Source organism: Rattus norvegicus, chromosome 9, assembly GCF_036323735.1.
Source record: "Rattus norvegicus strain BN/NHsdMcwi chromosome 9, GRCr8, whole genome shotgun sequence".
Classification (NCBI taxonomy): Eukaryota; Metazoa; Chordata; class Mammalia; order Rodentia; family Muridae; genus Rattus; species Rattus norvegicus.
The window spans coordinates 117,714,593-117,740,200 of NC_086027.1; the positions used below are offsets into that span (position 1 = coordinate 117,714,593).

General features: G+C 40.2%; 1 protein-coding gene and 1 long non-coding RNA gene across 12 annotated transcripts in view; one reads left to right on the forward strand and one right to left on the reverse strand.

The window, feature by feature from the left end:
• Dlgap1 (DLG associated protein 1) overlaps positions 1–25,608 on the forward strand; it is an 869,320-nt gene that overhangs the window by 410,449 nt on the left and 433,263 nt on the right. The gene's annotated exons all lie outside the window — the stretch shown is intronic.
• LOC120094814 (uncharacterized) lies at positions 683–24,755 on the reverse strand. 3 transcript variants are annotated; one of them, XR_010055094.1, is made up of 4 exons: positions 24,494–24,755; positions 22,527–22,631; positions 21,444–21,568; positions 683–854 (listed from the first exon to the last, which is right to left on the reverse strand). It is a non-coding gene; the product is annotated as an uncharacterized LOC120094814 (long non-coding RNA). The 3 variants fall into 3 exon arrangements; XR_010055093.1 differs by lacking the exon at positions 683–854 and adding an exon at positions 20,733–21,111 and having other exon boundaries at positions 24,494–24,753; XR_010055095.1 differs by lacking the exons at positions 683–854; positions 24,494–24,755 and adding an exon at positions 20,733–21,111 and having other exon boundaries at positions 22,527–22,743.

Here is a 25,608-nt window from a genome sequence, read left to right on the forward strand (position 1 = left end):
TTTACTCATAATAGAGTCTTTAGAAAAAATGCATACTTTGCATGGCTAGAGCTACCACATGTGGCTTTGTATATGTGAATAATTTAATATTATTTCATACAGCTTTTCTAAGTTGCTCTGTCGTCTTTATACAGATCATTTTAAATGAAACGGCGTTTTCTAGTCAGCAAATTACTCCACAATTTCCTTAATAAGTCAGGATGCTCCCGTTTACCTCCCACTATAAAAACTCTAAGGGATGTCTAAAGTAAATTGTCATGACGTTCAAACAGATACCTCAAAGATTCATACTCCTTTGAAACTCGCTGTTGTAAAGTTCTTTTATATAACTCACTCAAAATTGTTCTTCAAAATACTCAAAAAAAAAAACTTTGTGATTTCTACAAGTGGTTCTTTGACAAACACCATTGTAGATTTCTGACCAAGATCTTTGGCAAGGCCTCTTTAGATTCCTATTGAACGAGAGAGGACCCCGCCAGGGCCGACTGTGTGCTCATGGGGCACACACGTACATGAGTTTTCATAAGTAGGTCACCATTGTTAAATAAAATGTAATTTCATGGTGGTATGGCCACCATTGTTTTTGGTAGTTTGACAGAAATGTATTCATAACATGTATGATGCTTCCCACCCGACAGGTAACTAACTGGCTTTTGCTAAAGATCAAAGCGCTAAATTTTGCATCATTTTGTTTTTAATCAGAAGATTTTATTCAGCAATTACAACAGAAAATAATTCAACTGATGAATCCATTTATCACTGATGGGATGGTAGTAGTCCCTCCCATCTTCTTTAGGGGCGCATTCCGATAGGCCAAGAGATCTGAAGCCACAGTCTCCTGCTGTGCACACTACCTAAGGTAAAACTTAATTTGTTAATTAGGCACAAAATAGACATATAACAATAATAACAGAATATTTACAACAACACCCAGTACTCAAATTTAATTAAAACTTGTTAATTTTTAAGATTTGTTTTTATTTATGTACCTATGTGTGATTGTGTGTGCATATCCATGAGATCAGGAAAGGGCATTAGATTCCCTAGGACTCAAGTTACAGGCAATTGTGAACAGCCCAATATGGCACTCTAAACCTAACTTATGCCCTCTGAACGAACAATCAGTGCTCTTAATTGCCAAACCATCTCACCAGCCCCACTTAGGATCTTTTTCTCTAGAATGTTCTAGTCAATATGTTTGGACCACAGTTGCCTGCAGGTGACTGGAAATAAGAAAAAACAAGGTAGATGAGAAGGACACTGTTGTGACACCTCAATCACACAGAAATTAAATGTCTGTCCAGGTTTAGTCACAGAGTGATGCATTACTCAAATACTCATTCAAAACCTATAATTTTCCCTGATTCTACCACTAGGGCCATAATTTTTTTTTCAGATAAAAAAAAAAACAACTAAAACTAAACACAGCAATCAAAAGTCTCTTTTTTTCATTCTAATATGAGGAGTAAAACACAACAAATCATGTAAAATTGATTTTAGGTAGAGAATGTGTGCTGCAGAAGGAAGACTGACTCAGAGCAAACCAGAGAGGGGAAGTATGAAGGGAAGGCAGAAAATTTAAATAGGACCTCTCAGGAGCGCCTTGTCAAAGAAGATGCCAAATGAGGACAGCCCCACCATACGCGAGAGAAGAGACAGATCAAAAGTGGGATGGATGACAAGTACCAAGAACTCAGCATTAGTAATGCTCCTCACCTACTGGAAAGAATGCTGACATGGCCCAGTGATAGCTAAGTCACTGAAAGCAGGTTAGCATAGTATGGAGAACAGGGACTCCGTACACTGGTGATAGGAATGTAAGTTACTGTTACCATTATCAAAAACACCAACACATAACTACCATAATCTTCAACAATCCAACCACATGACAAGTAACAAAAATAAATTATGTCACTATTTCCAAGAAGTATCTTCATTCCATATTTATTGCAACACAGTCACCAAGGCATGGAATTGAACAAAATATCCATTAATAAATGTACTAGAAAATGTAATCTCTCTCTCCCTCCCTCCCTCCTTCCCCTCCCTCCCTCCTCCTCCTCCTCTCTCTCTCTCCCTCTCTCTCTCTCCCTCTCTCTCTCTCCCTCCCTCCCTCCCTCCTTCCCTTCCCTCCTCCTCCTCCTCCTCCTCTTCTCTCTCTCTCTCTCTCTCTCTCTCTCTCTCTCTCTCTCTCTTTCTCTCTTTCTCTCTTTCTGTCTCTCTCTCACACACACACACAAGAGCTAGGGGAAAGAGAGAGTGCGAGTGCATGTGGGGAGGAGAGGAAGAGGCAAAGATACTGTTCAATGTCGAAAAGAAAAAATTAATATATGACATCAAAAAACTAGAAAAATTGTGCTGTGTGAAATACTAAAGCTACTTTAGAAAGAAATCCTATTACTATCACTGACAAGTGGAATCTACGGAAACAAAGGGTGAATACTAGGGGCGGGTGGTGAAATGTAGGGAATCGGGGAAATGTTGGTCAAAGGATACAAACCACAAGCAGAAGAAATAAGAAAGACGAGAGAGATGGTGAGAAAAGGTTAAATAGTATTTAGAGCACTGAGTGGGGAGCACCTTCTTAGAGGCAAAGGGGCAGGGGGATGGGATAAGGGCTTTGCCAAAAGGAAACTGGGAAGGGGGACAGCATCTGAAATGTAAATAAATAAAATAACCAATTAATTTTTAAAAATGCTTACAAAAAGGGATACATTCCCTAAATATGGCACTTCAGTGAACTGGAAAGTCCAATCCTGCCAACACCTCATCCCAGAAAACAATACATAGTGAAACAGTGACATGCATTGTGTAGATGCATACTTGCAGGGGTCACTTTTCAAGAAATTTGCACTATTGATCATGTGCAATGTTGTGTTTGTTTGGTATGCTCCATCACTTCAAGACTTGCTTCCATGTTTCCTTTAGTGCTTTGCACAGAGACACAACTAGTAGTTGCAGAGATCAGGCCTGAGGAGACAGCGCAATCAGTAGCTCCCTGTACAAGAATGAGTATGAGTGTTAAGATTCCCAGAGCCCAGAGGGTCAAGATCCTGACCACAGAATTCTGAGGGCAGACCAGACCAAGACAGGAAGATCCCTGGGGTTGCTGACAAGCCTCTCTGGGATCAGTGAGCTCATTGTTCAGAGACAGAGCCTGCACCAAGGTATTTTATATTATTTGTGGCTATTATGAAGGGTGTCATTTCCTTAATTTCTTTCTCAGCTTGTTTATCCTTTGAGTAGAGGTAGGCTACTGATGTATGAGTTAATTTTATATCTAGCCACTTTGCTGTTTATCAGGTTTAGGAGTTCTCTGGTGGAACTTTTGGGGTCACTTAAGTATACTATCATATCATCTGCAAATAGTGATGTTTTGACTTCTTCCTTTCCCATTTGTATCCCTTTGACCTCCTTTTGTTGTCTGTTTGCTCTGGCTAGGACTTCAAGTACTATATTGAATAGGGAGGGAGAGAGTGGACAGCTTTGTCTATGTCCCTGATTTTAGTGGGATTTTTTTCAAGTTTCTCTCCATTTAGTTTGATGGAGTAGTTATACTACTGGTTTGCTGTATATTGTTTTTTACTATGTTTAGGTATGGAACTTGAATTTCTGATCTTTCCAAGACTTTTATCATGAAGGGGTGTTGAATTTTGTCAAATGCTTTCTCAGCATCTAATGAAATGATCATGTGGCTTTTTTTTCTTGAGATTGTTTATATAGTGGGTTACGTTGATGTATTTCCATATATGGAACCATCTTTGCATCCCTGAGATGAAGCCTACTTGATCATAGTGAATGATCATTTTAATGTGTTCTTGGATTCAATTTGCGAGAATTTTACTGAGGATTTTCGCAGGACATTCATAAGGGAAATTGTTCTGAAGTTCTCTTTCTTTGTCGGATCTTTGTGTGGTTTAGGTGTAAGTGTAATTGTGGCTTCAAAGAATGAATTGGATAGTGTTCTTTTGTTTCTATCTTGTGAAATAGTTTGAAGAGTATTGGTATTAGGTCTTCTTTGAAGGTCTGATAGAATTCTGCACTAAATCCATCTGGTCCTGGGCTTTTTTTGGTTGGGAGACTTTTGATGACTACTTCAATTTCTTTAGGAGTTATGGGACTGTTTAGGTGGTTTATCTGATCCTGATTTAACTTTGGTACCTCATATCTGTCTAGAAAATTGTCCATTGCCTCCAGATTTTCCAGTTTTGTTGAGTATAGACTTTGGTAATAGGATCTGATAAATTTTTTAATTTCCTCAGTTCCTGTTGTTAAGTCTCCCTTTTCATTTCTGATGTTGTTGATTTGGATACTTTCTCTCTGTCTACTGGTTAGTCTGGCTAAGGGTTTATGTATCTTGTTGATTTTCTCAAAGAACCAGCTCCTTGTTCTGTTGATTCTTTGTATAGTTCTTTTTGTTTCTACTTGGTTGATTTCAGCTCTGAGTTTGATTATTTCCTGCCTTCTCCTCCTCTTGGGTGATTTTGCTTCTTTTTGTTCTAGAGCTTTCAGGTGTGCTGTCAAGCTATCGTGTATGCTATCTCCAGTTTCTTTTGCAGGTACTCAGAACTATGAGTTTTCCTCTTAGCACTACTTTAATTGTATCTCATAGGTTTGGGTATGTTGGGCCTTCATTTTCATTAAATCCTAAACAGTCTTTAATTTCTTTATTTCTTCCTTGACCAAGTTGTCATTGATTATAGTGTTATTCAGCTTCCATGTGTATGTGGGCTTTCTGTTGTTTTTGTTGTTATTGAAGACCAACCTTAGTCCATGGTGATTTGATAGGATGCATGGGATTAGTTCAATCTCTTTGTATCTGTTGAGTCCTATTTTGTGACCAATTATATGCTCACTTTTGGAGAAGGTACCATGAGGTGCTGAGAAGAAGGTATATTCTTTTGTTTTAAGATCCATTAGGTTCATAACTTCTGCTAGTTTCTCTATGTCTCCATTTAGTTTCTGTTTCCATGATCTGTCCATTGATGAGAGTGGGTGTTGAAATCTCCCACTATTATTGTGTAAGGTGCAATGTGTGCTTTGAGCTTGTTTTTCATTTATGAATGTGGGTGCCCTTGCATTCAGAGCATAAATGTTCAGAATTGAGAGTTCATCTTGGTAGATTTTTTTCTTTGATGAATATAAAGTGTCCTTCCTTATATTTTTTATATTTTTGATAACTTTTGGTTGAAAGTCTATTTTATCTGATATTAGAATGGCTACTCTAGCTCCTTTGTAGGCTGGATTTGTGGAAAGATATTGTGTAAATTTGGTTTTGTCATAGAATATCTTGGCTTCTCCATCTATGATAATTGAGAGTTTTGCTGGCTAGCATTGCCTAGGCTGGCATTTGTGTTCTCTTGGGGTCTGTATAATGTCTGTCTAGGATCTTCTGGCTTTCATAGTCTCTGTTGGTGTAATTCTGATAGGTCTGCCTTTGTATACTACTTGACCTTTTTCCCTTAGTGCTTTTAATGTTCTTTCCTTGTTTTGGGTATTTGGTGTTTTGACTATTATGTGATGGGAGGAATTTCTTTTCTAGTTCAGTATGTTTGGAGTTCTGTAGGCTTCTTGTATGTTTATGGGCCTACTTTAGATTAGGGAAGTTTTCTATAATTTTGTTGAACATATTTACTGGTTGTTTAAGTTGGGAATCTTCATTTTCTTCTATACCTATTATTCTTAGGTTTGGTCTTCTTATTGATTTTCTGGACGTTTTGGGTCAGGAACATTTTGCATTTTCTTTGACAGTTGTGTCAATGTTTTCTATGGAGTCTTCTGCCTCTGAGATTCTCTCTTCAATCTCTGTATTCTGTTGGTGATGCTTGCATCTATGACTCCTGGTCTGTTTCCTAGGTTTTCTATCTCCAGGGTTGCCTTCCCTTGTGATTTCTTTATTGTTTCTATTTCCATTTTTAGATCCTGGATGGTTTTGTTCAATTCCTTCACCTGTTTGGTTGTGCTTTCCTGTAATTCTTTAAGAGATTTTTGTGTTTCCTTTTTAAGGGCCTCTACTTGTTTACCTGTGTTGTCCTGTATTTCTTTAAGGAAGTTATTTATATTCTTCTTAATGTCCTCTATCATCATCAAAAGATGTGATTTTAAATCCAAATCTTGCTTTTCCAGTGTGCCGAGTTATCCCAGTGGTGGGAGAACTGGGTTCTAATGATGCCAAGTACTCTTGGTTTCTGTTGCTGAGGTTCCTGTGCTTGCCTTTTGCCATCTGTTTATCTCTGATGTTAGTTGGTCTTGCTGTCTCTGATTAGAGCTTGTCTCTCTCATTGGCCTGCGAGCCTGTGTCTGTGAGCCTGTGAGCCTGTGATCTTTAGAGTGAGAGCTCTCTTGGCAGACCAGCTCTCTCTTGGCAGGTTTTGAGTCAGAGAGCTGTGGGACAGCCCCTGCTCTGGGTGCAGATGGAGACTGGAAGGGTTCTGTCCAAGGCCACCCTGTGGTTCTTGCTACCCGTGTGTTCCTGGGGTGTCTCTTCTTAGATAGTCAATGGGGAGAAAGTAGGGAGATAGTGGGGTTTCACCTGTCAGCTGTGGACTGTGAGCTTAGGAGGGAGAGTACTCCTGGCAGACCAGCTCTCTGCAGGCAGATAACAGTCCTGGCTCTGGGCACAGATGGAGACTGGAAGGTCCCTGACACAGGCTGCCCTGCAGCCAGTCTCTCCTTGGACAGTCCGAGAATTTTTTTTAACACATAGTTCCCAAAGAGGGAAATCAAATTTCAGGTCATTTATTACTCAAAGTCTCCTGGTTCCACTGAACTCTGCTGTGCAATCCACTTGAGTCTGCATCACCGGGGAGTTGTTGTCTTATATTTTACTATCTCTAGGGTTGTTTTTTTTTTTTTTGCATCCATGAAATTCTAAGTTGCACTCATATGAGTTATATTTTTATGCAGTGAGTGCATCTTATTATCATAACTTTATAGAACTTACTTTCTCCTACAAAGAAGAGACAGTGACTGAACTAGTACTTTGTGTGGTCCACACTCTGGATAGATGACTGAGTTCTTTATATTATTTACTCTCAGTACAGTCTATTCCAATTCCTTTTTTAAATGCAGAACCTGAAACTCTGAAAACATTGTATAATTCATCATATACATGATGGCCCATGGCAAGGACCTTCAAAAGTACATTTTGCAGGGAAGAATGCTGACTCCTATTGTCTACTCCAAATATTTTTTCTTTACTTTTAAAATATATTTAACTCTTTGAGAATTTCATACAATGTATTTTGATTATATTCACTACCCATTCCTCACAGATGCACACTCCTTTCCCTATGCCTTTTCAAATTCATTTCCTCTTGGCTCTTAATAACGGAGTCTTGTGCTACTCAAGTACTATAGTTTTGTGGTTATCCACTAGAGCATAGTCAACCTACCAAGGACCACCCCTTACAGAAAACTGTCACTTCTTCCCTCAAAAGTCAGCAACTGCCAGTAACTCATAAATTATGGGTGGGGGTTCATGAGTTTGCTGTAGCGTGACTGTTTTGATCTTATTCAGTTCTCCCACCACTGTCATGGTTCCTGAGTAGTTTGTGTTCAGAGGATACTGTCTCTGTGCAGTCTTTCTCCCTTCTGGCTCTTATCCAAGATGAGCTGCTAGCCTTGGAGGAGGATACAGTACAAAGGTCTCATTTGTGGATGCTCCACTGACATTTATCCTTTCTCTTTGATCTGTCCACTGCACAACCTTTTCAGTAAGGTCTGAGAGTTGTACTAATGTATGGTAGTGATATAAATTTAGAGGGAAGTTTAACACTATGTCCATCTTGGCTGCAGATTTTACTGCATCAGTTAATAGGGTCAAACATTAGTATTCATAGCCAATTGGTTTTAGGACCCACAGAGATACCAGAATCTGTGGATGTTCCTCTCTCTTCTCTGAAGTGCCAAGCAGTTGCCTGCAGTCTATGTGAGTGCCCCTGATAGTCCAAAAGCACCTCTAGATTATCTATAATAATATGCGGTATAAATGCTGTGTGAATGGGAATTGTATTGTGTTGTACAATATAGGGAAGAGCCAGAAAATCATTCACATTTGTGCAGATGCAGGCTTTCTAAACATTTTATTCTGTGAGTGGTCTGTTCACAACCGTGAAATCTGCAAATATGATGGATTAAAGTCAAAGCCGTGAAGAATGCTGTGCTAGAGTGGGGCTGGAGTAATGCAGGTAATGCAAAAAGCTCTCTTTTCTGCACTTCCAGAGATAGATGGATTATTCAGAATAAGTCTCATTGCGGGGCTTAAAAAAGTCCACCCATACAATTCATATCTTAATGGCAGCAGGTACCCAGACGTTGGGAAGTAACAAAACTCTCAGGCTGACTAAAAACCAAAAGCCAACTTTCAATCTGTTTTTAGATATATTAAGACTAAGATTAAGAAAATGTCTTTTGATGTCTTTTTTCTGACAGTCTCTGTTAAGCTGACCCAAGAACAGAAAGTCTCTGTGTGCTAAGAAAACCATAAAGAGGAAACTGAGCAGTGCTGAGGGGTACTTGTCTAATGGTGTGACAACCTCCTCATCCTGAGAACCAGAAATGATTGTTCTGAGTCAGAGCTCTGTCTCCTGAATGACTGTTGACTAGAAAACTTTTTATTTCCTTGTCTGTTCCCTTCCTGCGTGTTTTTGACCTTACAGTAACACCTAAGCTCCAAGTATTTCTTAGCAGTGTGTTCTGAGGGCTGAGTGTTCTGCCCTGAATTCTTGAGCAGGTTGGACAGAATACTCACTGAATACTTAAGAGGGAGCAGAAGGCAGGAACCTCCTTATATTCTTGACATAGCACTTCTTGATTCCTTTGTCTTCAGAGTGAATATGTAGCTCAAAGAGGAGATGTTTATTGACATTCTTAGTCTGTTAATTGACCCCTAACATGGTTTCTCTACTGCATCTTGAATTGCATTCAGCTTAGCCTAACTAGCGTGTAAACGTGTCTATATGTGTGAATGGCAGAGGTCAGAGCACCCAACAGCCTCTACACTGTCACCACAGCAGCCCATAAAGCCCGCCAGCATGTGCTCACATCTCGCTATCACTACCCATAAACCTGGGAAGAGCAAGCAATATTTTGACATTTGGATTCAATTCCCCTAAGTAAAGCCAGATTCTGATTTAATTGCCCTATGACTACCTGTGTTTGGCAGTTTAAGAGATGAGACAGCTCTTATTATAGCGAGAAATTGTTTCAAATTAAAGTAACCATTTTCTAAAAATACTTCCAATAGATTTACTTGGCATTTTTAAATGTCAGTTTGAAGAATCCCTTGGTGGTCATGTAAAATATTCAAGAAATGTCACATACATATATGGTTTGAATTATTTTCAAAATGTTGTAATTATTGACAGGAAACAGAACTCAGAAAACATTAACCCAAGGAAGTAGAGATATAGTCCAACTGTGGCACACATCTGTAATCCCAGCACTTAGAAGGTAAAAGTAGAAGACCCAGGGTTCACGGTCATCCTCACCTGGCGACTGATTCAGAGAGAAGAATACTTGGGTGGGGCAGAAGTATTACATGAAACATCAACCTTGTTTTCTTGTTGTTTTGTTGTTGTTTTGTTTTGTTTTTCTGCTCAAAATGAGAGTGAATGTTTGAAGTAGCAATAGAGTGACAGAGTATCTTCAGATCACAGAGACACATCACTCAGTTGTGTCACCTCAGCCAGTCATTCTTCCATGACAAAACCCCATTGCCATTAGTGAAATGGTTGTACTGGCAACTCTAATCTCACAGAGTTTTGAATGTACCACATGACACATGTGTGAAGCAAGGTTGAACATAGTGGAGAATGTGTCTTTGTTATATGTTGGGGCATAGTTTTGGTATATGCCCAAGAGAGGTATAGCTGGGTCCTCAGGTAGTTCGATGTCCAATTTTCTGAGGAACCTCCAGACTGATTTCCAGAACGGTTGTACCCGTTTGCAGTCCCACCAGCAATGGAGGAGTGTTCCTCTTTCTCCCCATCCTCGCCAGCATTTGCTATCACCTGAGTTTTTGACCTTAGCCATTCTCACTGGTGTGAGGTGAATTCTCAGGGTTGTTTTGATTTGCATTTCCCTTATAACTAAAGATGTTGAACATTTCTTTAGGTGTTTCTCAGCCATACGGCATTCCTCAACTGTGAATTCTTTGTTTAGCTCTGAACCCCATTTTTTAATACGGTTATTTGTCTCCCTGCGGTCTAACTTCTTGAGTTCTTTGTATATTTTGGATATAAGGCCTCTATCTGTTGTAGGATTGGTAAAGATCTTTTCCCAATCTGTTGGTTGCCATTTTGTCCTAACAACAGTATCCTTTGCCTTACAGAAGCTTTGCAGTTTTATGAGATCCCATTTGTCAATTCTTGATATTAGAGCATAGGCCATTGGTGTTTTGTTCAGGAAAACTTTTCCAGTGCCCATGTGTTCGAGATGCTCCCCTAGTTTTTCTTCTATTAGTTTGAGTGTATCTGGTTTGATGTGAAGGTCCTTGATCCACTTGGACTTAAGCTTTGTACAGGGTGATAAGCATGGATCGATCTGCATTCTTCTACATGCTGACCTCCAGTTGAACCAGCACCATTTCCTGAAAATGCTATCTTTTTTCCATTTGATGGTTTTGGCTCCTTTGTCAAAAATCAAGTGCCCATAGGTGTGTGGGTTCATTTCTGGGTCTTCAATTCTGTTCCATTGGTCTATCTGTCTGTCTCTGTACCAATACCATGCAGTTTTTATCACTATTGCTCTGTAATACTGCTTGAGATCAGGGATAGTGATTCCCCCTGAAGTCCTTTTATTGTTGAGGATAGTTTTAGCTATCCTGAGTTTTTTGTTATTCCAGATGAATTTGCAAATTGTTCTGTCTAACTCTTTAAAGAAAAGGATTGGTATTTTGATGGGGATTGCATTGAATCTGTAGATCGCTTTTGGTAAAATGGCCATTTTTACTATGTTAATCCTGCCAATCCATGAGCATGGGAGATCTTTCCATCTTCTGAGGTCTTTTTCAATTTCTTTCTTCAGGAGCTTGAAGTTCTTATCATACAGATCTTTTACTTGCTGGGTTAAAGTCACATCGAGGTTTTTTGTATTATTTGGGACTATTATGAAGGCTGTCCTTTCCCTAATTTCTTTCTCGGCTTGTTTCTCTTTTGTATAGAGGAAGGCTACTGATTTATTCGAGTTAATTTTATACCCAGCCACTTTGCTGAAGGTGTTTATCATGTTTAGTAGTTCTCTGGTGGAACTTTTGGGATCACTTAAATATACTATCATATCGTCTGCAAATAGTGATATTTTGACTTCTTCTTTTCCAATCTGTATCCCCTTGATCTCCTTTTGTTGTCTGATTGCTGTGGCTAGAAACTTCAAGAACTGTATTGAATAAGTAGGAAGAGAGTGGGCAGCCTTGTCTAGTCCCTGATTTTAGTGGGATTGCTTCAAGTTTCTTTCCATTTAGTTTAATGTTAGCTACTGGTTTGCTGTATATGACTCTTACTATGTTTAGGTATGGGCCTTGAATTCCTATTCTTTCCAGGACTTTTATCATGAAGGGGTGTTGAATTTTGTCAAATGCTTTCTCAGCATCTGATGAAATGATCATGTGGTTTTGTTCTTTCAGTTTGTTTATACAATGGATTACGTTGATGGTTTTCTGTATATTAAACCATCCCTGCATGCCTGGAATGAAGCCTACTTGATCATGGTGAATGATTGTTTTGATGTGCTCTTGGATTCAGTTTGCCAGATTTTATTGAGTATTTTTGCGTTGATATTCATAAGGGAAATTGGTCTGAGTTCTCTTTCTTTGTTGGGTCTTTGTTAGGAGTTATGGGGTTGTTTAAATGGTTTATCTGTTCCTGATTTAACTTCAGTACCTGGTATCTATCTAGGAAATTGTCCATTTCCTGCAGATTTTCAAGTTTTGTTGAATATAGGCTTTTGTAGTAGGATCTGATGATTTTTTTGAATTTCCTCTGAATCTGTAGTTATGTCTCCCTTTTCATTTCTGATTTTATTAATTTGGACACACTCTCTGTGTCCTCTCATTAGTCTGGCTAAGGTTTTCTCTATCTTGTTGATTTTCTCAAAGAACCAACTTTTGGTTCTGTTGATTCTTTCTATGGTCCTTTTTGTTTCTACTTGGTTGATTTCAGCTCTGAGTTTGATTATTTCCTGCCTTCTACTCCTCCTGGGTGTATTTGCTTCTTTTTATTCTAGAGCTTTTAGGTGTGCTGTCAAGCTGCTGATATATGCTCTCTCCAGTTTCTTTCTGCAGGCACTCAGAGCTATGAGTTTTCCTCTTAGCACAGCTTTCATTGTGTCCCATAAATTTACGTATGTTGTACCTTCATTTTCATTAAATTCTAAGAAGTCTTTAATTTCTTTCTTTATTTCTTCCTTGACTAGGTTATCATTGAGTAGAGCATTGTTCAACTTCCATGTATATGTGGGCGTTCTTCCCTTATTGTTATTGAAGACCAGCTTTAGCCCGTGGTGGTCTGATAGGACGCATGGGATTATTTCTATCTTTCTGTATCTGTTGAGGCCTGTTTTATGACCAAATATATCGTCAGTTTTGGAGAAAGTACCATGAGGTGGTGAGAAGAAGGTATATCCTTTTGTTTTAGGATAGAATGTTCTATAAATATTAAGTCCATTTGGCTCATGATTTCTCTTAGTCTGTCTATGTCTCTGTTTAATTTCTGTTTCCATGATCTGTCCATTGATGAAAGTGGGGTGTTGAAATCTCCTAGTATTATTGTGTGAGGTACAATGTGTGCTTTGAGCTTTAGTAAGATTTCTTTTATGTATGTAGGTGCCCTTGTATTTGGAGCATAGATATTTAGGATTGAGAGTTCATCTTGGTGGGTTTTTCCTTTGATGAATATGAAGTGTCCTTCCTTATCTTTTTTGATGACTTTTAGTTTAAAATCAATTTTATTTGATATTAGAATGGCTACTCCAACTTGCTTCTTCAGATCATTTGCTTGGAAAGTTGTTTTCCAGCCTTTCACTCTGAGGTAGTGTCTGTCTTTGTCTCTGAGTTGTGTTTCCTGTAGGCAGCAGAATGCAGGGTCCTCATTGCGTATCCAGTTTGTTAATCTATGTCTTTTTATTGGGGAGTTGAGACCATTGATGTTGAGAGATATTAAGGAATAGTGGTTATTGCTTCCTGTTATATTCATATTTGGATGTGAGATTATGTTTGTGTGCTTTTCTTCTCTTTGTTTTTTAAAATAAAGGGGGATTGTTTTTCTGGAGAAAAATGATCTTATTGATTTGTTTGTGCCTGGCTTCTTCAAAGCATCTTTTGAATTAGTTTCTTACAAGGGAGACATTAAGAATAAAGTTAGTGATACCCTTGAAATTAAAAATTATTTCCAGAGAATAGAATAATACAATATGCTCCCTGAATATCTGGTTCTGTTTCAAATATGGGTAAAGGTTTCCTAAATACCACAGGAGAAAATAAAGGTATGTGGGCTTCTGGGCTTCAGGAGAACCTGAGGTTTCCCATTATTAAAGGATTTTGACAAAGAAAAGACTCTCCATGTGACTCGTTTTCTGAAAGAAGATGAAGGAGAAAAGAGAAGGAACATAGGAAAGTTTGCTCTCTTTTCTTCTGCTTGTCTCTACTTCTGTGTCTCACGGAAAAGAAAAAGACCACATAAGTCAGAAGCAAACATGAAGATGTACTACGAGCTTCTAGAAATCAGGAAAGCATTCATCAAAGCATCAATACAGTGCCATCTATATATTATCTCCAACTGGCAAAAGCATCAAAATCAAACGCTGGTGAAGAGACCAAGACATTAAGACCCTGGAGTAAGCGTTCACCTAGCTGGAAAATATTCCTCACAGATCTATGATGTTAAAGATGTGGACTCAATAGTCTAACCATTATACTACTGTGGCTCACCCCATGAAACACTATGGGTGCAAGAGAAAATGTGTGCTACTATGCACCAAGGCTACTACAGTCGGCAGGTTTGCCAGTGTGTCACTAGCATAGTACATGATGGAGTATAAGAAGCAGTAGCTTAGGGGAATGTTAAATATTATGTGCAGAACTTCAAAAACAGTATAAAAATGTTATAAGCAGAAATATATGTAAGCAAACTCTGTGACAAAACTTCAAAGGTATGTGTGTTTGTGTGCAGAAGGTAGACATCAGGACATATTTTAAATGTAGTATAAAAGTAAACATGGTGGAAAATGAGGCAGAAAATAACAGAAAAACATTCATTTAAGCCACCTAAACTAAACAGGAACCTTCCATTTGTAGGACTATAATACCTAAAACCAAAGTCTTACTCAGGGAGGTAAGTGTTAAGCCAAACCTGAGAACAAGTAGGTGCTGTTCCTTCTCATCAGAAGCTAACTGGTATACCAGATGGACTTGAACCTACCAAGCTGGTGCCACTGCTGCTAGAGGCCAGAGCAGTGTTTACTTTGACTTACAGGCATTACATCTTCTAGAAAATGAAAACAGATATGAAGCCCCTTTTAAATGAAGATGGAATAACCATTTTATTTAATAATTTAATTAATTAATTAATTATTAATTAAATAATATATGTTACTGTTTAATAACAAGGCTTAAACAGGCACTTATTTTATTTATGATTACATGAAAGGAATGTTTTTATTTTGAAACTTGATCTTTTTTTATTGAAAGGAGTGTCCAGGTTACTAATAATAGTAGTGAGGTTGTAAAAATGAACAACAGGGGGTCACCCATGCCAGGCACAGCACTCAATTTCAATCCTGGACTCAAGAAGTTCATTCTTCTTTTATGCTAGCTACTGATAAACATGATTAATTCTGTATTATTAAACTTCCCATTACTATTTTAAATTATTTAGATGTTTTGTGATGTCTCTCGGTGTTGAGTCATGCATGAGGCGGGTCTCCAGGCAAAATTTAGCACTCTTTCTCTCCACTGTGAGAAGTGGGAAATAGACATTCATTGAGCCCCTGCCTCCCGTCACCTTAATGACACCCTATTTAGGAATATTTTAACAGGGGACCATGGAAAGAGCTAATCTTATACAAAGGGTATATAATTTGCTGGTGGTAGAATTTCAAGCTTCCGGAGACATGTGAGTGTCTGTGGGTGACAGGTGTGTGGGTGTGCGCCTGTGTGTTTCTGTGCCTGCATTCCCCAGAGAAGTGTAGTCACTGATCTGGGTACCAGCTGATCCTGAATCATAACAGAAGCATCTTTTTTAATGACCTCATCATCTGAGAAACAAACTCCCAAACTGACCTTATTACCTAATTTTAGACTAATCTAAAAGCACTCACCAGGTATCAATATGTTCAAATTCATGAACCAACACATAGTCATCCCGTGTGGAAAAAGATTGTCCCCCAAAGTCATTAAACAGAGTCAGATGGACATGTCTGAAAAATATGCCACTTCAGAATAATCAGTGAAAATGGCTTTTCGAAACAAGATTGGCTCATTTGTACAATAATCACATCTTCTAAATACATTAAATATTAATCTTTGTCTTTAATCATATAAGCCTTAAGGGACAGAAATTTTTACAAGCTAAGTGTTAGGAAGAGCCTACTGGGCAAAGGTGACATATCTTGGCGTTGCCGTGCAAGCCCCAATTTTCTATGACTCCATCTACTGTGGGAATTGTAACTTTGGGCAAATGTTTTTGTGATTAAGTTGCTGGCTGTAAAATATTTCCAAATGCTCGGAGAAGGAGGAGGAGGAGGAAGGGAGGAGGAGGAAGGGAGGAGGAGGAAGGGAGGAGGAGGAAGGGAGGAGGAGGAAGGGAGGAGGAGGAGGAGGAGGAGGAGGAGGAGGAGGAGGAGGAGGAGGAGGAGGAGGAGCTCTATCCTTAGTTGAATAGAACAGACCAGGCTTAGGTACAGCCCTCTGCATAAAACTTAGAGGATAGTTTTTATAGCTCAAAGGCTTCTGGCAGAAACAGTCCTTGATTTTGGAAAGATTCAGTCAGCGTTCCTTTCCAGTTCTTTCCTGTTTCCTGCAAACTAATAATTTCCTTTTTGAAGTTCTAAGGTTTTTCCATCAAGCTCTCATACAGTAGACGCAGTTGCCCTTTGGCGGTGAGTAGGGGCACCGCATGTTCAGATTCAGATCATAGCTCCTGTTAGGTTCTTTTCTGCTACGTTTGCTCGAGGCTTAGTAGGGTCAGACTCTGAATCATTTTAATGACTAAGCCAATTGTCAGCATGGTAAAGCAGATGCCACAGCTGGGGGCTGTGGACCGATTTGGATTACTTATCATTTGGTATTTTCCTTTGACCTCCTTTAAATCCATTCTGATGACCTTTAAATCGGTTACTCTCATTATTCTGCCTTCATAATAAGTTCCTATTCATTAGCTCAACAATTTCTTATTGAATGTCCTTAATTTTATGTGCAGGTTATACAGAAAATGCTCTGTCCAGAGTAGTTTATTGTTCAGCTTGACCAGTTTGGATGAAGGCTGTTGGTATCCACCCAGTTGCCCCATTATGACCAACGTCCTCATTCATCAGCCATTAGAATGGCAGGTGCCAGCTCTCTCTGTGAGTGTCACCTTTGCTTATGGTGGTGACTCCATACAAGGATAATCATTCTCTGCAGGGCAACCCACGTTCGATGAGTAGGCACTGATGGGAATACAGAGGACTAGCCTTCTTGCCTTAGTGTCCATCACTCTGAAGGATGATCCAGATAGAGAGACTTGCAATAACTTTGGCGGTTTTCCACAGGCACATTCCAGGGACACTCCACAAATCTTCATTTCACCAGCAAAGCTCTAGAGTGGTAACCCAATACTCAAGTAAACGTCAGGACATCAACTGTTAGATGTATTCTTTGGGGGTTCCTGCAGTTACTACAGCAGTTGTCTCAGCTAGCACCCAGAGAAGCAACCTGATTTGAGCAACAACAAAAAATATCTAGTATTTAAAAAAATTCTACAATTTAACTTGTGTTCATAAGTTGGTTCTCCATAAGTGGCTACATTTTACCTTTAGTGGTAACAACAATGTGCTATGCTGGTTTTTTATCTGTTAATTAATACATAATAATTACTTCTTTTGAAAAGTAAGCCTAGTCCTTGCTGCTCCAGCAGAGTTTATACATGGCTCCTTCACTGGTAGGACTTTCTCATATCAAACATTAAAGTAGCCTTAACTGAGTGTTTTACCCATTAATAGAGAAAACACTGACAACTGAACAGCCATTGTTACCCTTCATTGCTTTGTGTCTATTACACAAATGGGATACTCTTATACTTTCTTCCATTTAGACCACAAAGGGAAGGTAAGGGCTCACCTCAACCCTACAACAATGGTTCTCAACTTGTGGGTCATGAGCCTCTTGGCAAACCTCTACCTCCAAGAGTATTTACATGGCAATCATAACTAGAAAAGTTTCAGTTATGAAGTAGCTAAAATAAAGTTTCAGTTATGAAGTAGTAGTAAAAATAAATTTTATAATTGGGGTCTCTACACATGAGAATCGGTATTAAAGGGTCATATCATTAGGAAGTTGAGAAACACTGCCCTAGAAGGAACTGGCAGGAAATGGGTGGCTCTGCTTCCAGTATCAGCTACATTGACACTTGCCTTCCAGGCACTGTGCCTACAGCTGCCAGAGAGATGTTCCCATGGCTAAGTAGTTTTAGATTTAAGGTTTTGTTTTGTTGGAACCTTCTTAATGAAAAGGAGAAAGGGATCTAGCACCTTTCCTATGATGGAAATCTAAGGACTTACTTACTTGTACTTTTGATAGGAAGTAATCATTTCTATCCCCAAACTCCAGGGAAAATAATGTATCAAGTCCTAAAACTTACTATTTTCTTTCTCAGTATTCAATTCAGATTATCAAATATTTGTTGAGCACCTTGACCATACAAGACCTGTCCAACACACTTGGGATGCATCAATGAATAAAACAGACACGGTTTTGCCTAAACTCCTGGCTATGGCCCACTGTCTTTCCGTGTGACCTTGTAGGAGCATGGCTTGGATGGAGGAAAGGAAACTGGTGATGGGAAACAGATTTCTAGATTTCTGTCTGAGAATGCCTTTGAATATTCTCTCCCATTCTCAATACCATGTGGCTCATTAATTTGCTTATAGGATATGGTTGTTTTTACATGACTATTAAAATATGAATTTTAGCTTAAACAGACTGAAAAATCTCAATCAGGGTGAAGAGAAGCTGAAAGTGAAGGGGAACCACACCACGGGCAGCCATCCTAACTGGGCCATCAGACTTGTTTGGGGAAATTATTTGAGCTAATCACTTATGTCTATTAAAAATGAAAGAATTCTGAAAACCAATGTGAATGAATAAAATATCATGTTCTTTCTGCATTTATTTAAGTATATAAAATTAAAGGCTAAATATCTGATTGTGGAGAAAAAAAATGTTCAGTCACACTGGAGAGGGCCTATGAGAGAAAGAGATTCTGTCACTCCTTTAATTACCAGGACATTTAAACCTGCCATTGGGAAAGTTTATTTCTCATCAGTATCAATGTTATAAAAAATAATTCTGAAGCCAGAGTGGCTTTTGTTTTTCCAAGGGATACTTAAAATTTTGACAAATATCCAAAAGTGTTTATGTTTATATATTCCATTTTGTCTACCAAATATTTAAATGGCCGATGAGATTCCTGCCTTGAGGAGGTGACAGATCAAGATATTAAAAATTGGTGTCAACTTTTATGTCAATGAATATGATTACTGATGTTAAGTTAGAGTCAGAGGAAAACTCTATATGATGTCATTCATATTTACCCTGAAAGGGTAACAATCTGCAGTAAAGCAAAGATTTCCCTCATGCCAAAGTTTGACAAGAACTTCTTCTCTGTATCATATTTTTATGAGAGTTTGCTAATGACATTATAGCAAAAATGTAAAGTGAGGCGTCACAGGGTGGCTGTGATGACCAAGTCCAACTCAAGGAAAACTAGCTGCTGATTTGCTAGAAATCGTGTGGCCACTATGCACAGCTCACTGACTTTCTGAATTAATTTGGTGGTTGGGTTGGGGACCTAAAGCCATAGTTGCTCTATACCTCAGTGCATGGGCTGCTAAGAAATCATCGAACTCTGTTCCGTTTAGAGCAAACTGAACTCAGGTCCACTTCACAGGAGCTCTAGGTCTTCAGTACACACTGCAGACTCAAAAACTGGAGTTGTCAGAGACTATGTCCTCCAGAGGTCTCAGAACACACATTCTCTGACCTACAAGTCCATTCTTCTGTGTACATTGCTAAATACGTATTTGTTTATTTACATTTTATTTATTCACTTTATATCCCAATCACTCACTCATTCCCTGTCACCCCTTCCCACAATCCTTCCCACATTCCCCCTTCCCTTCTCCTCTGAGAGGGTGGGGGCCTCCTGGGTATCCCCCAACCCTAGCACTTCAAGTCTCTTACTGAGGCCAGACAGGGAAGCCCAGCTAAAGAACATATTCCACATACAGGCAACAGCTTTTGGAATAGCCTTCCCCTGAATTCTCTCTCCAGTTGTTCAGGACCCACATGAAGACCAAGCTGCACATCTGCTACATATGTGCAGGAAGGCCTAGCTAAATACATATTTTTAAGACAGGACTTGAGAACTTTTGATCCATAAAGGGTGAAAGTCAGGAGTGCACTGAGCTATTTCTGTCACGTAAACAGCAAACAGTTCAGGTAGGTTCTGGAGAGGCAGGAGCTGATGTTCTGCGCTGCTGATTAAAGGCAAGGTGAGGTACACTGAAAAATCAAAGTGCACATCAGGCTCTTGTGTTCTAAGAATGTCCAGGCAGGCACTTGACACCTACATAAACGTGGAGAGGAAGCAAATCACCACTGAAAAGCCATCCCAAGTATTCCTAGGGTGTCTGCTCTCCCACGGTGAGGATATGGGGTTGAATGGATTACTAACCAGATCAGGCCTATTCTAATGATTGTATAATAATTGCTTCCATTTTGGTTATTTGCTAATGAATAGAGTGGCCCTAAAGAATGGGTTGATAGATGATACATCTACAACACACCCCTGTACCTGGGGCTCAGGTATCATTCCAACACAGAGTACATAAATAGAATATTCTAAGAGTCAAAGGAAGTTTGCTATGAGATTGTGTCTCCTATGAATGTCACAAGCTACACCCATGATATCCCACCAATATGACTTCCTAAACATGAGCTGAACAAGGATTACAGCATTTGATATACCAGAGTAGATGGGGAAGGCCCTAACCTGACAATAAGAAATACAGAAACTAAGACATGCTGTGAGAGTGGAGCAAACAGTCTTCCCCAGAGAGGAGGACCAGTTGATTATTCAATACCAAGGGGTCATCTCTGAAAACATACATACAAATAACATGATACAGACTGAGCAGGCTATATTTATGTATTTAGGAATTTATATACAGTAAGTGTGTGTATGTATGTATGTATGTATGTATGTATGTATGTATTTGTGTGTGTGTGTGTGTGTTTTCATGCGCATGTGTAACACAAATTAACAAACAAAAGGCTATGGGTTGGAAAGTAAGCAAGGGGGTATATCAGAAGGCTTGGAAGGAAGAATGGTGAGGAGAAATAATATAATTATATTATAATCTCAAAAAATAAAAACATAAGTTTTATAATTTTATTTTTCTTGGATATTTGATGTATTTACATTTTAAATGTTATCCCCTTTGCCCCCTCTTCTGCAACCCCTTCCCCCTCCCCCTGCTTCTATGAGGATGCTCCTACTCCCACCTCAGTGCCTGGCATTCCCCTACACTAGGGCATCAAGCCTTCACATGACCAAGGGCTTTTCCTCCCATTGATGCTGGACAGTACCATCCTCTGCTGCATATGTGACTGGTATCATGGGTCCCTCCATGTGTACTCCTTGGTTGGTGGTTTAGTCCCTGGGAGCTCTGGTGGGGTTTGCTTGGTTGATATTGTTGTTCTTCCTCTGGTGTTGCAAACCCCTTCAGCTCCTTCAGTCTTTTCTCTAAGTCTTCTATTGGGGTCCCCTTGTTCAGTCCAATGGTTAGCTGCAAGCATCCTCATCTCTATCAGTAGGGCTCTGGCAGAACCTCTCAGGAGACATCCATATCTGGCTCCTGTCAGCAAGCACTTCTTGGCATCAGACATAATCATTTTTTAAAGTGGGCCAAGCACCACAAACAAAAGGACAATCAGGTCTCCTGCCAAGCATAGCCAAGTGTGCCATATCGATATTCATAGTGTTTCATGCACTGAAAATTATCGTGTTAGTTTCAGAATAGAGATTATGCATGCATTATATGAGGCACTATAATACGAACAAGCGTCAGTTCACCTCGCCAGCTTACAGCTCTAGAAACAAGCTGTTTTTTAAGTTTGGCTACAGAAAACGGTTCACATGTGACAATTGTAAGTCTCCTTGTTAAAGTTACCCTCGAACAATATTTACCTTACGATCAAGCCGCTCACTTATAACTTTTAAAGAATTCCCTGTGGTTTGTTCTGTAGCATTGCTCACTTAAATGGACTGGGGATTTCATCTGGTGGCCCCAACTTCTTCGTGGAAAACAATATCTGCTTGGAGAGAAAAAGAAAAAAACATGTGGTCAAGACCTGAAGTGAGGAGGGCATATTCAAAGTTTTTAACTGTGATTTATCTTCTCTACACCAGAGATCTTTTCTGTTAGCTGCCCAAGCTAACCAATCCCGTGTCCGAGTTTTGATCATTAACAATAGTAAAGTTACACACATTTGAAATTTCATGTCCTCTTGAGCCTATCTCAGAGCCCACCTTATTCACATGTGATCTTGAGCAGGTAACGTCATACTCTGTGCCTCAGTCAGTCTCTCTCTCTCTCTCTCTTTCTCTCTCTCTCTCTCTCTCTTTCTGTCTCTCTCTCTCTCTTTCTGTCTCTCTGTCTCTCTCTTTGTCTGTCTCTGTCTCTGTCTCTCTGTCTCTCTCTGTCTCTCTCTCCCCCCTCTGTGTGTGTTTGTGTTTCTGATATTTTCCTTTTTTAATTGAAAATATATTCTTCTCTGATACAATACATCCCAATTACAGTTTCCCTTCCTTCCACTCCTCTAAGCTCCCGCCTTTTTCCCCCAGATCCACTCCCTGCCCATTTCCTCTTCAGAAAAGAGCAGGCCTCCAAGAGACAACAAACAGGACAAAACAAAATACATTAAGACAAGACAAACGTCCTCATATCAAGTCTGGTCAAGATAACCCCATAGGAGGAAAAGGGTCCCAAAAGCAGGCAAAGGAGTCATACACCCACTCGCACTGTTAGGAGTCCCACAAACCACCAAGCTAACAGACATAGCATATACCCAGAGGACCTGGTGCAGACCCGTACAGATCCTATGCTTGCTGATTCAGTCTTTGTGACCCACATGAGCCATGACTTAGACGGGAGTTTTAAGTGGGGAATAAGTTCATACATAAGTATAGCTTGTGTTGGCCCACTATCTTTTATTGTAACAGATACCTGGAACGATCAACTTTAAAAGAGAAAAGGTTTATTTGGCTCACCTTTTGGGAGGGATCTGGCTATGGTGAGTTTTTCCTGTTGCTTTTAGCCTGTGGCAACAGTATGGTGAGTGTGCATAGCCTAGAGAATGACTCATCTCATGGCATCTGGCAAATGAGAAAAGACCACGGTGAGCCCCCAGGTTTGGAACTTCTTTGTCTCCAAGCAAGTGTTACGGGGAGTTTGAGATAAACCAAAACATGTGTGTCCCATGGACAGGGTATTTAGTGCACACATGTGTTTCATGAAAGTTATTTCATGGGGCTGGAGAGATGGCTCAGTGGTTAAGAGCTCTTACTGCTCGCCCAAAGATTCTGAGTTTACAAACAGGACCGAGACCAAAGCGCCAGGACCCCAACCCCTGGAAGCACAGTGCCGGGACCACAGCCGGGAACACAGTTATGGGACCACGTGAGCACTCTGTACCAATGACCTCCAGAAAAGAGAAGTAACTGTTAAAGCATTAACAGAACTTATAGAAACTAGAATTTAGTATTACTAAATTTTCACAGACAACTGGCAAGATAACAAAAGGATAAAACAAGGAATGTAAAACAGAAGGCATTTGTTGACAAGATGATCATCAAATATTTATAACACGGAAAAATCAAAAGACAAACATCGAGTCCACGGAAAAAACAGTTCAAGAGAGCCACAGCTAACTGCTACTTAGCAAACTCAACTGTCCTCTTCACTAAACTGTATTTTCCAGCCACCTTTGCAGATCGCTGTTGCCAGAAGAAAGGGGTGTATCTGATGCCCAAGCCTAGCTCACAGTGCCTCCCCTGCAGTGTTCCTGTTGTGAGATGGTGGCTTTCGAGGAGCCCAACGGTGATTGGAGCCCTGTGTGTCTAAGAACATGGCAAAGGGAGGGGCGAGGAATGTAACAGAGATAGAGAATGAACTCCTCCTACAGCCAAGAGAAGTCTGAGCTTTACCTGGAAGCTTTCCAGATAAACCAAAACATGTGTGTCCCATTGACAGCCATTTAGCGCATTTCATGAAAGTCATTCCATGGTGCTGAAGAAATGGCTCAGCCGTTAAGAGCACTGACTGCTCTTCCAGAGGTCCTGAGGTCAATTCCCAGCAACCACGTGGTGGCTCACAACCATCTATAATGGAATCTGATGCCCTCTTCTGGTGAGTCTGAAGACAGCAACAGTGTACTCGGAAGGAAGGAAGAAAGGAAGGAAGGAAGGAAGGAAGGAAGGAAGGAAGGGAGGGAGGGAGGGAGGGAGGGAGGGAGGGAGGGAGGGAGGGAGGGAGGGAGAGTCACTCCTTCGGACGGAAAAGGCAGAGAAAGTGAGATGGAGCCTCCTCTGAGAGCAGTGAAGATAGCTGTGCCATCTGCGAGTGGAGGAGGATGCTGACCAGTGTGGTGTAATATCAGCGCAGTAGAGGCAGAGAGGGAGAATCGAGGGAAACCGTGGTGTCGCTTCTGCTGAGGGTTGGTAGAGAGATGTCACAGCATAGGTAAGCAGGTAGGGATGCCATCACAGTAAGCATGCTCCGTGGCTTAGGGGTCACTGGTACCTCTAGCTTGTCTAGAAGCTTGAAGACCACCATTGGCACCCCATGGACCATTCCTGTCTACACCATCTATCCTAGCTGATGTGCAGTTTCCGTTATCTATGATTGACAGGTCCTCTTCCCTATGTCTAGAATGCACACATGCCCTTGCCCACCTGCAGTTGTCCCTAGACAGCCTTGGCCCATGGCTAGCATCAGCTCTCCTGGGCAATCTTAGCTGTACCCTTTTAGTACTTTGTCTCCTGTTTCTTTCTTCTGCCTTTGCAGGACTTAAGAAAGACAGAGGGGTCAGACATAGCATCTCCAGTGCTAAGTGAGGGATGCGTTTAATGGATTTATTTTTCATCTGAGGAGAAATAGAAAGGTCAAGGGAAGGGCTGGGGGAAATTAGAAAGAAATTTAAAAATTAAATGAGTTTATTAGACACGCCAGTGCTTACCTGGAAAGCCAGCTAGTAGGGAAGCAAAGGAGGATGATAAGTTCATGGCCGTTCTGTGGCATTCAATGATTCCCTGCATCAAAAACAAAAACAGAAAACAGCCTACATTTTTTTCATCTGCAATGTTGGGTAAATCTTCTGCTGCTTGGATTTGGAAGTAATAACTGGAGCTGGGCATCCAGTAGTATAGTAGAAGACGTGTCTAGCATCCATGAGGCCCTGCATTTGATCCTAAGCTATAATACCCAGAACAGGAATCACTAAAAAAAAACAATCAGGGTCTGGAGATAGAGCGCAGTAGGTAGATACCAGCCCATCATTCACAAGGCCCTGGTTCAATCCTCAGCACCATGTAAACAGGAATGGTGACATACCCCTATAGTTCTAGCACTCAGGATGTAGAAGCAGAAGGTCAGGAATTCACATTGTTTGGCTACATAGAGATTAAGGCTACCTTGATTACATGAGATGCTATCTCAAAAAAAAAAAAACTTTTTCAAATACCTGATGTGTTAGGGTCTTTTCCTCTTTTTTTTCTTTTTTTCTTTATTTAATATTTTTAATTTATTTAAATTTATTTATTAAATAAAATATTTTATTTATTTTTTTATTTATTTAAATTTCAAATATCATTCCCTTTCTCAGTTTCCCATCCACAAACCCCCTATCACATCCTCCTCCCCCTTCTTCTTTGAGGGTGTTCCCGTCCCCAACCACCCCCCTTTTCTGCCTCCCCACCCTGACATTCCCCTACACTAGGGGTGTGTGTGTCAAGCCTTGGCAGGACTAAGGGCTTCTCCTCCCACTGGTGCCCAACAAGCTACATATGCAGCTGGAACCATGGGTCCTCCATGTGGACTCTTTGGATGGTGGTTTAGTCTCCAGGAGCTCTGGTTGGTTAGTATGGCTATTCTTATGGGGTTGCAAACCCTTCAGCTCCTTCAATCCTGTCTCTAACTCCTCCAATGGGGACCCTGTTCTCAGTTCAATGGTTGGCTGCAAGAGTCTGCCTCTTGTCATGCTCTGGCAGAGCCTTTCCGGAGACAGCTATATCAGGTTCCTGTCAGCATGCACCTCTTAGCATCCCCAATAGTGTCTGGGTTTGGTGGCTGTAT